This window comes from Castor canadensis, chromosome 12, assembly GCF_047511655.1.
Source record: "Castor canadensis chromosome 12, mCasCan1.hap1v2, whole genome shotgun sequence".
Taxonomy (NCBI): domain Eukaryota; kingdom Metazoa; phylum Chordata; class Mammalia; order Rodentia; family Castoridae; genus Castor; species Castor canadensis.
In genome coordinates, this window is record NC_133397.1 from 67,476,386 (window position 1) to 67,490,830 (window position 14,445).

At 33.0% G+C, this 14,445-nt stretch overlaps 1 protein-coding gene across 2 annotated transcripts in view; it reads right to left on the minus strand.

Moving 5' to 3' along the window:
• The window catches only part of Lrrtm4 (leucine rich repeat transmembrane neuronal 4), an 818,312-nt gene that overhangs the window by 578,151 nt on the left and 225,716 nt on the right, over nucleotides 1-14,445 (minus strand). The gene's annotated exons all lie outside the window — the stretch shown is intronic.

Consider the following 14,445-nt stretch of genomic DNA (forward strand, 5'->3'; position numbering starts at 1 on the left):
CCTTTGGCTGAGTATGATATAGTTATATTTCTTCTTGATAGTTATCTTCATTCTCTATAATTTCTCTCTGCCTTTCTGGTAGAATGGTACTATATTTAGAGAAGAGCTATATTTTAGGCAAAGATAGAATAATAAGCCTTCTATTTTCTTTTAGTTTCCTAATCCCTACAACGGGTATCATTACATGTACTAGTTTATTTAGGAATAAGAACATATTAGACAGCTGCCTCCTCTTCAGAATAAAAATAAATTCATGCATTTGTGTTTTGACCAATAATAGATCTAAAATGCTAGTATGCCTAGTATGTAATAGACACTTTGCAAATGTTAGTTTCTAATTAAAATTCTCTTACTTCCCCTTTCTAGAATTTCAGTAGTGTTTTCTTTAGCATATCACTTTTACTTTCTCACTTTAATCACTTTAAGTTCTTATAGATAATGGTAATATTTTTACCTTTCGCTGATAGTTTATATCAATATGAAATCTATGAATTTATCCAGTATGGAATTAGAATTTCTGTTACATTGTTCCAAGTTTAATCTGCTTTAAATATTTCAGCAAAACTTCCAAATCACTTCCCATATCAGCATAAAACTATTATATTGAAGTGACTAGAAACACTGATTCTATGATCTACACTCTACCTAGTCTACCCGTTGTTCAGTCAGCTTCAGTCAGTAGTCTTTTTCGCTTAAACTCTGACATTCAAGCATGCTTCTGCCTCACTATCTTTGTCCTGATGTCTCCCTTTGCCTACAATGTGTAACTTATGTTCATCTTTAAGTATTTGCTCAAAATGCAACTACTAGGGAAGGCCCCTCTTTGTCATACCATTTAAACTTCACCTTACCTTAGCATCTCCCCTTACCTTTATATTTTGTAATTTTTTCCATAGCTAACATAAATAATTTACTAATTCTATTAGTCACTTGCAAATAGTGTTTATCTTGCATATTTATCATAATTGTTGTTCCAGGACTTTGAACTACATTTTTATTATGACACTGATGAATTAATACACGTGACTCCTAACAAGCACATTGAAAAAACTGAATACATTAACCCAAGTTATTCTTATTCTTCTAACTTAAATCAGGATTCCTGAAGAGATTGGGTTTTCAAATATCTATATTTAGCAATAAGGTATAAATGTTTCAGTATTTACTCAAACTTCTAAAAAAGTTTAAGTGGAAATTTCTACTTCCCACTGCTTGTGTTTTCAAACCATAATAATGAAATAATTCAAATATGTTTTCTCTTATTTTTTCCCCCCAACATACTTTTTGTTTGTTTGCTTGCTTCCGTGTTTTTAGAGCTAAGATCTCATGAAGTAGCTCATGCTGACCTAGAACTCACTATGTGGAAAGCTGTCCTCAGACTCACTATCTTCCTGCCTCAGCCTTCCAAATGCTGGGAGTATGAGCATGCCTGGCTTCTAACATACTTACATATATTCTTTACTGTCTAGTTACTATCCTCTTTTATTAAAGGTAAAGTTTTTTTGTATTTGCATCTAGTAATAAATTTAATTATGTATTTTTTTCCAAATAATGTGTAAAATATAGTTCATCAGAGATAATATTGTTTAATACTCATAGTGTAAAGAGCATGGACTTTGAAGCCTGGCAGGGCTGGGTATTTACACAAATTCTGACATTTACTAGTTATTGGACATAAATTCTCTAAGCTTCAGTTTTGAGTTTTTAAAATACTACTGTCCTCCTGTGATTTTGTGAGCCAAGTGAGGTACTGCAATAAAATCCTTAATGTGGTGCTCCTTACACAGTAATGCTCTGAACATTTTACTGGTACAAAGAGGTACTTCTGACCTAGGTATAGTCAACAGGTCCATATTCTCCCCTTGGCATACCTTCCAAGTTTGAATTAATATCTTTAATCTGTCAATATTTTTATGGTAGAGGTTATTTTGGAGCTAGTCACAAAGTACCCTTTGTTAATCTGTCATACCTAATAGTCCTTTAACTTGACAAGTTAAATTTGAATATAGGGTCAGCAAACTCTTTTACTCCACAAGCTGATAGATGGTAAATAGTGTATATTTTGTGTACCCTACAGTTTATGTCACAACCACTCATCTCTTCTTTGTAGCCCAACAGCAGCTGTAGACAATATACAATAAAGAAGAATGTATGAGTTTTAATAAAGATCCCTTTAAAGAAACAAGTAGTGGTTAGATTTGGTCTGAAAATAAGAGCTCACTGACACCTGAACTAGTAATTCTACTGATTTGCCCATGAAATGAGAGAGAGAGAGAGAGAGAGAGAGAGAGAGAGACCACCATCACCACGTCTTATGACAACCTGGCTTTTTCAACAGTTAGCTCAAAATTATATTTTCTCCTCTAATCTGTTAAGGTATATGTATTCTCAAAATTTTCTTCAAATTACATTTTTAAATGTAATTATATGTAGGTATCTTTTTTAAAATTTACCAGTTTTAGGACATACTTAATTTTTCTCTCATTCTGTCATCTGCATATTAGAGGACACTGAGAAGATTGTTGATTTGCACACAGTGTGACAACACAGGGTCTCATGATGATCAGTCCCTGCTTACCACTGTAATCAATTCCAGCATATCTACCCTCTGTGCTTTAAAGCTTAAGCTTATTTCACTAGGATAAATGAGTTCTCATTTACTGAAACTTTGCTTTTACCTCTAGGTCCAAGAAGAATGCAGTGCATGTTCCATGTGATCATAATTGAACTATTATTTGAACCTGGTCTAATTTTTTAAAGTCACATATCTTTTTAATGGAAAGAATACAACATTCTGTGACAGTAAGACATGTTACACACCATATTCCTTATAAGGTGTAGCCACTTAAGAAATGTTCCACAATTTACAAATAAGTGAAATAATTTGGTTTGCCAAAATTTCATTATACCACCAGCATATAAGAGCCCAATCATGCACATATTTGAACAGACATTGTGTAATCTCCACAACTGTGGAAAGACATCAAAGCCATGCACACTTTCCTGGTTGCACTGGAGCTGACAGGCAGTGCTCATTCTATTGTTACACTCTGCTTTACCTATCTTATTATTCTAAGAAATCAACCTATTTCTTTATATTGAGACCCACTCAGTGTAAACTTGTATCATTGACACGACCCAGCATAAATAACACTTCGCAATTCAGGAAGTGTCATAAGATGGCTTGCTCCACCACTTCACTTATGCCTCACAGAAATGCCAACTTCTTGGAAAATTCTTTCCCAATCACACAATCCAAAGCACCCTTTGCTGCCTTGCATCAGGCTCTATTCCTTTTTCTCCTTTGTTGTACCAAGAGTAACTATCATTATTTGGTAGCATGGTTTACAATTATTTACTTGTTCAGTATATACCTTCCTCATGTAATTACATAAGTGCAGTATGGCAAAAGCAAAGGTTTTCCTGGCAATTACATTAGTACTTGGCATGGAGCAGGTGTTCAATAAGTATTTGTTAAATGAGTAACTAAATAAACCTCCTTGTCTATTGGTAATAGGTGCATTAGTCCTCTCAATTAGAAATGAGGAAAATGAGACTCTTAAAGTGTAATAAAATGGAAAAGACCATACAGATAATTACTAATGTTTCTAGAATTTTGAATGTAAGATGGGTCAGCAGCAGATCTATGGAGAATGGTTGGAAGTTAAGAGAAGGATAAAGCTGCATCTCCAAGTACAAAGGCTGAGGATGATGTGAGGAGTAAAGAAGAATGAGCTCTTTCTCCTGAGTGAAGTCAAGGTAGTCTTGGGAAGCTTGTGTGTTTTTAACCCTCATATCTGGTCTACCCTCTTTAATGCTTGCTGCTTCTTCTCCTAACTAGAATGATATATGTTGTATCTGTGAACAAAGAAGTAGACAACCAATTAAAGACCATAAATCTGTATTCTACATATGAAAGAATCTGCCTGGAGTTTGGAGGAATGCTAGTGTAGAATAGGTGTCGTGAGAAATGTAAATGCATCTGATCTGTTTTTAAGTAATTGATAGCATTATCAGTTCAGTTCTTAAGAGGAAAGATTGCAATAGAATACAATTTTACTGTTTGGTAACTTTGTACACATCTGTTTGGCTTCACTAATGTGTATGTGTTGTGTGTATATATATAGGTATGTACATAGTGTGTCTTTATTGTGTGCTTACACACACACACACACACACACACACACACAAAATCCACAGCCTCAACTATGCATTGCTAGCGGGGTCAGCATTGAGTAAGTAAGGAATAAACTTACTTAGGAGTCAAATGGCATTAAGTCCACAATTTAGGAAATTATAGATCTTGTGGAAAACAACCACCTTAAGTTAGTATCTTTAATTATACAATTTGGATTACAATAAAATATACCAAGTAATATTTCTATTGAGATTGCATGGCCTAATACGTCTAAGGAGTTTATTAAACTACCTGACACATCGCAAATCATTATGAAATGTTAGCTATTCACATTTGAGATATCAAATATAAACTTAAATGCTGGAATAACAATAAATTATCCTCAATAAAACTCATACATGGATTGTTGACCTTTAAAACCCATTTATTGTTGCATGTAGAGAGAGAAGTAGGAAAGAATTGGTAGGGATGAAATTATGAGCTGAGATTTCAAGTCAATACAGAAATGAAAAAAAATTGCCACTATGTTTGTGTTCTCTTGATTTATGATTTATTGAACATTAGAAATTATTTTAATTTGGCATCCATAGCTCACAATTTCAATACTCTTCTCAGGGATTTGACTCTACAATTGCTTAATAGAATAAAAATATGAACCTTGCTCTGGGAGCATAATATATATTTCAAAGTAAAGAAGATTTGAAAGGAAAATTAATGAGTAGAGAGTGGAAATTTAACAGTGCATATCCCAGAATATCATGAAGTATCTTTAAGTCAGAAACACTCAAGCATTGTAAAACTCCTGATATGAAAGACTTTTGCAGTTTCAATTTCAGGTGATCTGAATGTGAAATGAAATCCTTTATACACAACAACAAGTAGTGCAGGTCTCTCATTATTCCATAGGCTAGCTAGAAATATAAGGATCCATTTACTCAGAAACAGTTCTTTAAGCTGGGCATGGTGGCTCATATCTCTAATCTCCGTTACCTATAGGTGGACATTAGGAGAATTGCAGATATAGGCCAGCCAGGTAAGGGCACAGGGAACAAAATGTTAGGGAGGTCAAATCTCAAACAATAGCCAGGTGTGGTGGTTTGTGCCTGTGATCTCAGCTGGAAGCACAAATAGGAAGGTTAAGATTCAGGAAAGCCCAGGGAAAATCCTGAGACCCTATCCCAAAAATTACTAGAGCAAAAGGGCTGGGGTATGGTACAGAGAGTACAGTCCCTGCTAGTAAGTGCAAGTCCCTGAGTTTAAATCCCAGAATGCAAAAAAACATGAAAGAAAGGAAAGGGGATATTTCTTTAGTAACTAACATGGTCCAGGCAGTCTGATGGCCAGAGGACAGACATGAAGACTAGGATACAGTCCTCAATGTCTGGAAGAACAATCCCCAGTAGAAAAAATTATCCTCATCTGTACTAGATTCCTCTTTTGATGCTGACAATCTGTAATCAAGTCATCACCAGCTGATTGTTGCTGTTCCAGAAAGAACCATGCTTTCTTTAACTTTGAGCATTTTCCATGGTTTTAATCCTGACTGTTCCCACAACTTCCTCCACTTGATCAAAACCGCTTTTTTTTTTCCTGGGGGTCCCTCCTTATCCTTGAAGCATTGGCTTAAATATTATTCCTTCACATAAACCTTACTCCTCCCCATCTTCTGTTATTTTAGTTGCTGTGAGACGATCTATTTTTCCTCTAGGACAATGTTTATCATATTCTCACTGATAATTGTATGTTAACTTCTTTTCTCCTGCTGGCTATGTGCCTTATGAGTACAAGAACTATGTATGCTGCTGTTCAGCACAACACAGTACTTTCAAAAAATATTTAGATGAATGAAAGAAATGAATGCGACAAAAAAATTTTAGGTAGGACTGAAGGTGTGGCTCAAGCAGTCAAAGAGCACCTATGTAGGAAGTTCACAATCATGAATTCAAACCCCAGTGCTACCAAAAAACAAAAGCAATTATCATTCCATGCTGAGAGACATATACGGTAAACTAATTTCATTTGGGGAAGATTAGGGTAGTTTCATTGTGTATTGGCTTTTATATAAATATTTTAGACCTGGATTGGAAATTACCAGAGAAATATAAAGAAGAAATACATTTCTATGTAGGAAGAAAGTATTTGTAAAGACAATAGAGTTTGACTGATGCCAGCTGGAAAAACTCCTTGTAGAGAATAATTGTTTTCAGAAGACAAATTGTAAGGGGTTTAACAGAATGTGCAAAGGCATCATAATCGATATGGATGAATTGTCATAGTGTCACAGAAGTTCTAGATCAACTAAGGGGAACTTTGGAAATGATAACATTTAAGCAAAATAAAGTTTGAATAGATTTTAGTACTATAGGGTTTTTCAGAGCCTTTTTTGATGCCCACGTGCTACATCAGTGCATCTTATCATGAAATTAGGATGATTGGCAATCTCAGAGTGTGTTTTGTATACTCATGACTCTATAGACTTGAGGTTGTTATTTCTTTTCTAGTGGGTACAGGCCAGGGGTAATGCTAAATGTCCTACAAATTACAAAACAGCTCCTACAACAAGTAACTTCTAGCCCAAAATATTAACAGTGTCTAAGTTGAGAAGCTCTTGTATAGTGAAAAGAACAAAATAGCTGTGGATTCAGATAGGTTGGCAGTCTCTTGCTGCTTTATAACTGCTCAATTTTAAACAAATTATTCAATGTGTCTAGACAACAGGTACTTCACTGGAAAAATAGAAAAGGAAATACTTGATTTAGAGGGTAATAGTTACTGTATGTGTGTCAAATCATAAAGTAAAGTCTCTTTCAGAGAACAGTCACTTAATAAACGAAAATTGTAAAAGCTAGATGGTCTTGCTTGCTTTGCTTGATTGTTTCTTTCCAAGGGCCTTATTTTCCATACTTGTAGTAAAAAAGCAGAGTTGCTTATTCAAAGCATGTTTTCTCCATGGACATGCTAGTAGTATTTGCCCATGCTGTTTCAAAAGTAAGACCTTATGACACTAGTCAAAATCAGAAACCTGTGAGTGGATACCAGACTAGCCATTAGGGCCTTTCCTGAGGGTCACAAACTTGATAAAAAATAATGCTTATTATCCCTTGTCAAAAGATTATGATAAAGTGACCCTGAATATTAATAAAGACCTTTTATAGTAAAAACATTTGAAAGTGGAATCAAAAAGAAAAGAACTAGGAAAGATGCAGCTAAGAAGACTATATCTAAGCTCCATCTCCAGTCATCTTTGAAGCTATTTTCCTCCTGCCTTATGAGGTAGAGACATTACATCCTCTACTTTTTTTTAGCTACTTCATTCTGAAGGAGTCATAACAAACATAGGTATGGTTATTTTTTTCAGTAGGAAATAGAAAACTCATTTTCTAACATATGCAACTGTTGGGTTCTCTTAATATCTTACTTTATTCTATCATAAAATATGTTATCTATGGGAAATATTAATATATTTGTTTCACAGATAAGAAATAAAATGGTAGTGTTTCCTAAACTCCAATTTTAATCATATCAAGTTGGTAGTAATTTATTAAGCTGCTCCCAAGAAAGGTCTAAAAAGACAAAAAAAATCAATTAAAAATTGAAAATATCATATACATGATTATTATATCATATAGAACCATGACTAAGTCTCCAGATATAGTTAACAGATTTATTTACTCAGAAAATACTTATTTATTAAGGAACTGTTACGTGGCAGTTACTCTTGCTAAAAGTCTGGTATGTTTATCCTAATTGTGAAGAAAAATAATATCCAAGATGAAATCTTTATAATCAGTGGTAAGAGGTAAATGAAAAAGAGAGGTAATATAAATATAAGTAGGCATGTAGTTGTAAAAGGGTTCTCTGGAGAAGCAATATTTTAGCTGGTGTCTGAAAGTTCAGAAGTTAGAAGGTAGGACTGCTTGCTATAGGAGTCCCCATTGATTTAGGTTGTGGCACAGAAGAAAGAGAAAGAAAGATAAGATGGCCTGAAGAAGGTATGGATGGCCTGGATTAAAAAAAAGTGTTAATTTAAAATTAGTTCTGCACTAATGTGCAGTGGCTCAGGTCTGTAATCCCTGATACTTAGGAGACGGATAGGAAAGTTTGTGGTTTTAGGCAATACCCTGAGTTCAATCCCCAGTACCACTGAAAATTTTTTTGGTAAAGTTTGACCAGTGAGTGTTGCTCATCCAAACTTGCTAAAACAAACAAACAAAAAGACAAGAAGTCATCATTCTCTCTATAATGTAAACAGAAGGTAGGTTTCCATAATAATAATGTTATGGAAGTGAAAATATCTAAGACATGAGCCAAAGCCAAAACTACATACAAAAGAACAAGGAAGCACCTCATAATAAAAAGAAAATTAATAAATGCCAATTAATTCTGATATGACATAGATGTTGGAGATATCAAACAAGGACTACAAGCACCCCTACAGAGTCCAGAAAATGAGGGAAAATACTCTTTAAATCACACAGATACCAAGTTTCAGCACACAAATGGAAGATATAAAGGATATCTGAATGCAAACAGAGAAGAGTAGGAATTACACCGTGAAAGCAGTTCAGTTGAAGATATATCAATAAGAATTATTTAATAATAATTATTTAGTGATAAAGTAATAAATAATTTATTTCTAATTTTAAAAAGTGTTTAATAACAAGGAGAATGAAGTTCATTATTGGGGAAAAATGAACTTGGATCCTTAGAGTTTTAGAAAACAGCACCAAAACATTAATTAATATTGTGGTGGTGTAGTACCAGAGTAAGTGTGGTATAGAAAAATGCAATAAACAATTAGTGACTTCATGTTTCTGAAGTGTATTGAAAGTGATAAATTTACAGGATAGGAAATTCTAGAGAAACTGCTAAAATAACTGAACAAAAAATAGTAAAACACTTAGTAAAAAATTATAAACATTTATAATTAGTTCTAAAGAAGGAGAGAAATAAAAAGGTCACAAAAAATTATAGGGAAGGTATAATAAAGTAGTAAACTTAATAAAGCCTATCAATAATCACATTAAATAAAAATGGTATAATCACACTAGCTAAAAAGAAAAACAGATTATCAAGTTATGCTTTAAAAATTCTCAAATAAACTCAAATTTAAGAAGCATGAAAGAATACATTTTCCAAAAAGATCACAGAAAATATGTATCTTTGAGAGCATGTTTGAACACATGAGTCTATGTTCTCAAGCAAGGACATGGATGATGGGGATGTGGAAATATAGATGTCTGTACATATTGTGAGCAGAAATTTTAAGTCCTACAATATTTCTTACTGCTTTTTAAAACATTGACAGAGGAACTCTACTTCTTAAAATCAAGTAAGAAAACCATTCTGTATGTAGAATAAAAGTGATGGGTTTTTCATTGCAGAATCACAGTATTGGCTAATTCAATGAAATGTAAATAAGCAGTAATAAAGTTTCATTAAATAATAATATAAAAGTTACTGAACTAATTCTGAAAAACACAGTTCCTTAAGTGAAAGTAATCACAATCAATTTTTTACAATTGGTTACAGAATAAAATGATGACTAACATTTTTGGCAAATAATGTGTACTACACAATTGTGTACCAACTCCCAAATACTAGAAATCATTTATATTATACCATACACTCTGCACTCTTGTTCACACATGCACTCTGCAATTTATCCTACTTACTGGACAGACTTGCTCTCTGGCTTCCAGTTGGTTTGGCCAATATAGGACACAGTAGAGCGCAATGTTAGAAGGATATTGAAAATGTCAATTTTTCAGCTTTCTCTCTGTTGTCTGTGATTTGATAGTGGTTACATGCCTTGACCAAAGGCCCTAATTCCTATCAAATGGTTAAATCTTAAAGCTCTAATTTTCATGATCTATAGTTTTCAATAACAAATATAAAATATTAACATTAGAAAATATTTCTGAGTAGAACTTATGATATGAATGCAGAGGTGGTTAGATAAAAAAGTAACTATCAATATAATCTTCCATCCAAAATTAACAGAGAAATTAAATGAAAAGACATTTGATAAAGTACAGCATCCACTTATAATAAAAATTCCAAAGAAAACAAAAATAGAAGGCAAAAAGGATTATAAAAGTTACAACGTCTAAAAGTATTTCCAGTAACATCAGGAGGTGGACAGGGATGCTGGCTAACCCCATTTCCTAAATCAAAAATGTACTGGAGGATACAGTGGATGCAGTAAGAAAATGAAATGACATCAGAAAAATACAGATAATACCCTATTTTCACTGATGATATTAGAGATTAGTGAAAATTCATTAAAATTAATGATCAACTTTTGTGCCCTGACTACATACAAAGTAAATGCATTACCAACAAAACTCTTGCTCCTCTCTACTCAAAAAAGGGTCCTTAGAATTTAGTGGAAATATTATGTACTCATGCATGAAAATGGAAAAATGAGACCTGTTGAAACTCTTCCAGATATGGAAGAAAGGGGGATAAAGGAGAATGATGGGGGGGAATTCAACTGTGATAAAAAACTTACGTACATACAGTACAGAAATAATATAATAAAAACAAAATAAAACAAAAGAAATGTAAATTTTAAATCTTTCATTTAAATCACCAAAAAATCCTCAAAAGTGCTTATAAATAAATTTTATAAAATTAGTTAAGAAATGATGAAAACTTTAATATTTTTTTGAGGCAGGGTATTACTCTGTACCTCAGGCCAGCCCTGACTTGCCATCCTCCTATCTCAGTCTCCTGAGTTATGGGATTACAGGTATGTAGCCACCACGGTTGTCTCTCTATTATCATACGTAAAATTTATAAAATGGAAAGACATACTGTGCTCTTGATTAAAATTTATTCCATCAAAATTTTCTATAAATTTATTATTAATATGAATTAGTTTAGCAATTTATTGTTGAGTGAGGTGCTAAAGGTATTCTTCATGTTTATAAAAATAAGTGTGCAAAAATTAGAGAACTTTTGCAAATGAATAATAAAAATGAAATAATTAGAAAATCAATACTACAATCATATCTGTATAGAAGTTGTAGGACTGGTGAGATGGCTCAAGTGGTAGAGGACCAGCCTCACAAGCATGAGGCTCAGAGTTCAAATCCCAGTATATCACAAAAAAAGAAGTTGTAAAAATATATTAATGAGCTATAAAAAGACCATAACAATGAAACTCAGTGTACATAAGATTACAAGTTATGAAAGTTGTGTTCTTCCAATTTAATATATAAAAATAGATTGTAAATTACTTAATGTATCAATGAAGTTAGCTAGCTAGAATAATAAAACCTTTCCCCTTTCTTGTACCATGTACAATTATAAATTCTGCCTAGTCCCTGATAATACATCCAGAATCTTTAATAAATGGAAATTTAACTTTAGAATCTTCAACATTTTCTCTCATAAATTTTCTCACATAATGCTTTATGAAACTGAGGTGTTGAGAATAAATTCATAAGAATTTGAAACAAATACTTAAAGAGACTTTCTAAAGTGTCATCAAAAATTTCTCTGTAATAATATGTATAATTCAGTGTTTAGACATACCTTTGTAATCAGAACTTCAAATATAAAAATGGTGGATGAAAATGGAGATATATTTAAATACAATAATAATGTAAAACAGGCTTTTAAGTATTGTAGTCATTTTAAAGGGAGAAGTGATAGATTTGGAAAAAATTTAGCTCCATCAGGAGAGAATTAATATCCATAAAATATAACTTTGTTTTATTAAACTGACAAAAATAGGACAAACAATCCAAATGAAAACGAACAAGAGAGAAAAGGATATGCATTGTCAAACACAGAGGAAAAAACTTAAGCACCCAAAAATCAAATGAAAATTCGCTCAGTTTCATCAGGGCTCAGCAGTAGGGTGTATCTAAAAATTTCACTCTAGGGAACTAACAGGCTAATCCTATCACTAAAAAAAGTGCAAACAAATAAAATCTTTACTTGTAAAAATGTAAATTGTTACAGCCCAATGTGAAATCAAGCAGAAAAAAAATCCACAAAATTTAGAAACGTATGCCTTCTTTGACAAGATATTCTCAATTCAAATGTTCAATGACATAGGAATAACATCAAGTTTATTTGAAGATACAACTGCAGCAATGATTATTGCAGTACTTACTATAATATAGTAAAAATACATGAAATACTTCCTCTTTGTTAGTATGATAGCTAATGTCCTTATGGAAAATCTGACCCACAGAAGATTAAAGAATAAGCAAATATGAACAATGATTCTACAAACATTTTCATGAGTTTTTAAAATTGAATTTTATTTTAAAATGGTTTTGGAGTACTAGAGTTTGAATTCATGGCCTCACAGTGACTAGTCAACTCTACCACTTGATTAAAACTCCAAGCCCTTTGACTGTAAGTTTTGTTGTTGTTGTTGTTTTTGTTTTGTTTTGTTTTTTTGAAAGGGTCTCCTGCTTTTTGGCTGGCTTGGACTCAGACTGCAAATTCTTCTACTTATGTGTCTGGACCAGCTGAGATGATAGATGTGATTCACCACACCTAGATTGTGAAGTGTTTTTTCTTTGATTGTTTGTTTTTAAATGATAAAAGCTAGATAGAAAAATAGCATACTGTTGTGAAAGAAGGACAAATCAGCCCCTATATATGTATGCTTGTGTAGAGAACTTGCGTACACATGAGGGTAAAAACATGGAGGAAAACACAGGCTTTGTATTTAGTCCTTAAGTCAGAATACTGGGTGGTTGACGTGTGTAAGTAGGAGGCAGGAACCAAGCCAGATGAATAATAAAGGATAACACTGTGTATCACATTACACATCAGGGAGGAAAATGAAATTAAAAAGTACATATGCAAATTTTTGTGTGTATTGTGTGTGTAATTTGTGTCTGTAATAATAGTCTAAGTACAAATAATAATTGCTGTAAAACGCATTTAGAAATGTTTGATGGTATTTCTGGTCTGCATTTCTGAGTAGTAATACCCTTGGCTTTATTTTGTGCAACTTTATTAATGAAGTAACATTCCTCAAATGTTTGAAACATCTAACACAGTAAATTACAATGAGAAATGAAGGATTAAGGTGCCTAAGCATGTCACAATCCCTAGTCAATCACCTGAACATCAATTGGCAATGAGAAAGGACTCTTATTGCAGGATAACTTCTCTGTTTAACATTCATAAGAAGCTGTCTTCTCTCTTCTTCATACTGGGCCTGATTTTCCATTTTATGGAATAACAGTTATAAGCTATTTGTTTAGCTCTCCTTACCAATGCTGGAATAATAATTAGATTTTAGGAGTGAACTCATATTACTGATTTGATGACAACCCACCAGATGGCCAGGGGAAAATTTGTTAGTTTCCTCCATTTGATTGCAGTGAAGAATAAATACAAGCTCTCCCCCAGTGACCTAACACACTGAAGACAGATTATTCTGCCAATTACCAAGTGATCTACATCACCCGTGGATCATTTTGTAAACTCCAGGAATTGCAATTAATTTTATGCATGGCCCATCTCATTTAAAATACTCACCATCCCAGCGGACGGCTTGGACTGAGTTGTAATCAGTTCTCATTGTTCCAGGTGTTTACTTTTGAGGAGATACCAAGTTTGTCCTCGCTTACAGAGTTATATTTTAATGTGATCTATTGGTCCAAATGTGACAATATGGAGATTTCTTAATTTTCACTATTCCGTTTTCAGTACCATGAATGATTTTTTTCTTGCAAAAAAATCTTAGAAACTCTAGATGGTGAAAAGTAAGAATGAACATTTTTTTGCTTCTTAGTACACTGTTATAATTGGTGAAAGTTGACTGATAAATAAACAGCAACAATTAAAAAACCCATAAAGACCAGGAGCCTAATTGTCAGATACTTAGCAATGAGCCCAATTGGTAGTATCACACAAAACAAGTTGACATAATTAATTTTATGTATTTGGCTTTATGACTAATTTTAAATAATTATAAATTTGACTACCAGAGTCTACCTCTTAAAGGGCCACAACCACCTCCCAATACTGACCTCCAAGGGACAAAATCTTTACAAATGCACCTTTGGGGGCACTCAAATTGATCCTGAGCCATAGAAATTAGGGAATTATGAGCTGAAGGATATAAAAATTACAAAAGAACATAAAAGTTTGAGAAAACTATTGCACATCATGATGACAATAACTGATTATATGTATGTATTCCTTTAAAATTCCAAAAATGGATGTTAAGTGCTCTCTCATCACTAAATGGTAACTGCTTGAGGCAATTATATGTTAATTAGCTGGATTTATCCATTCCACAATAAAATCAATGAAAAATAATTTTT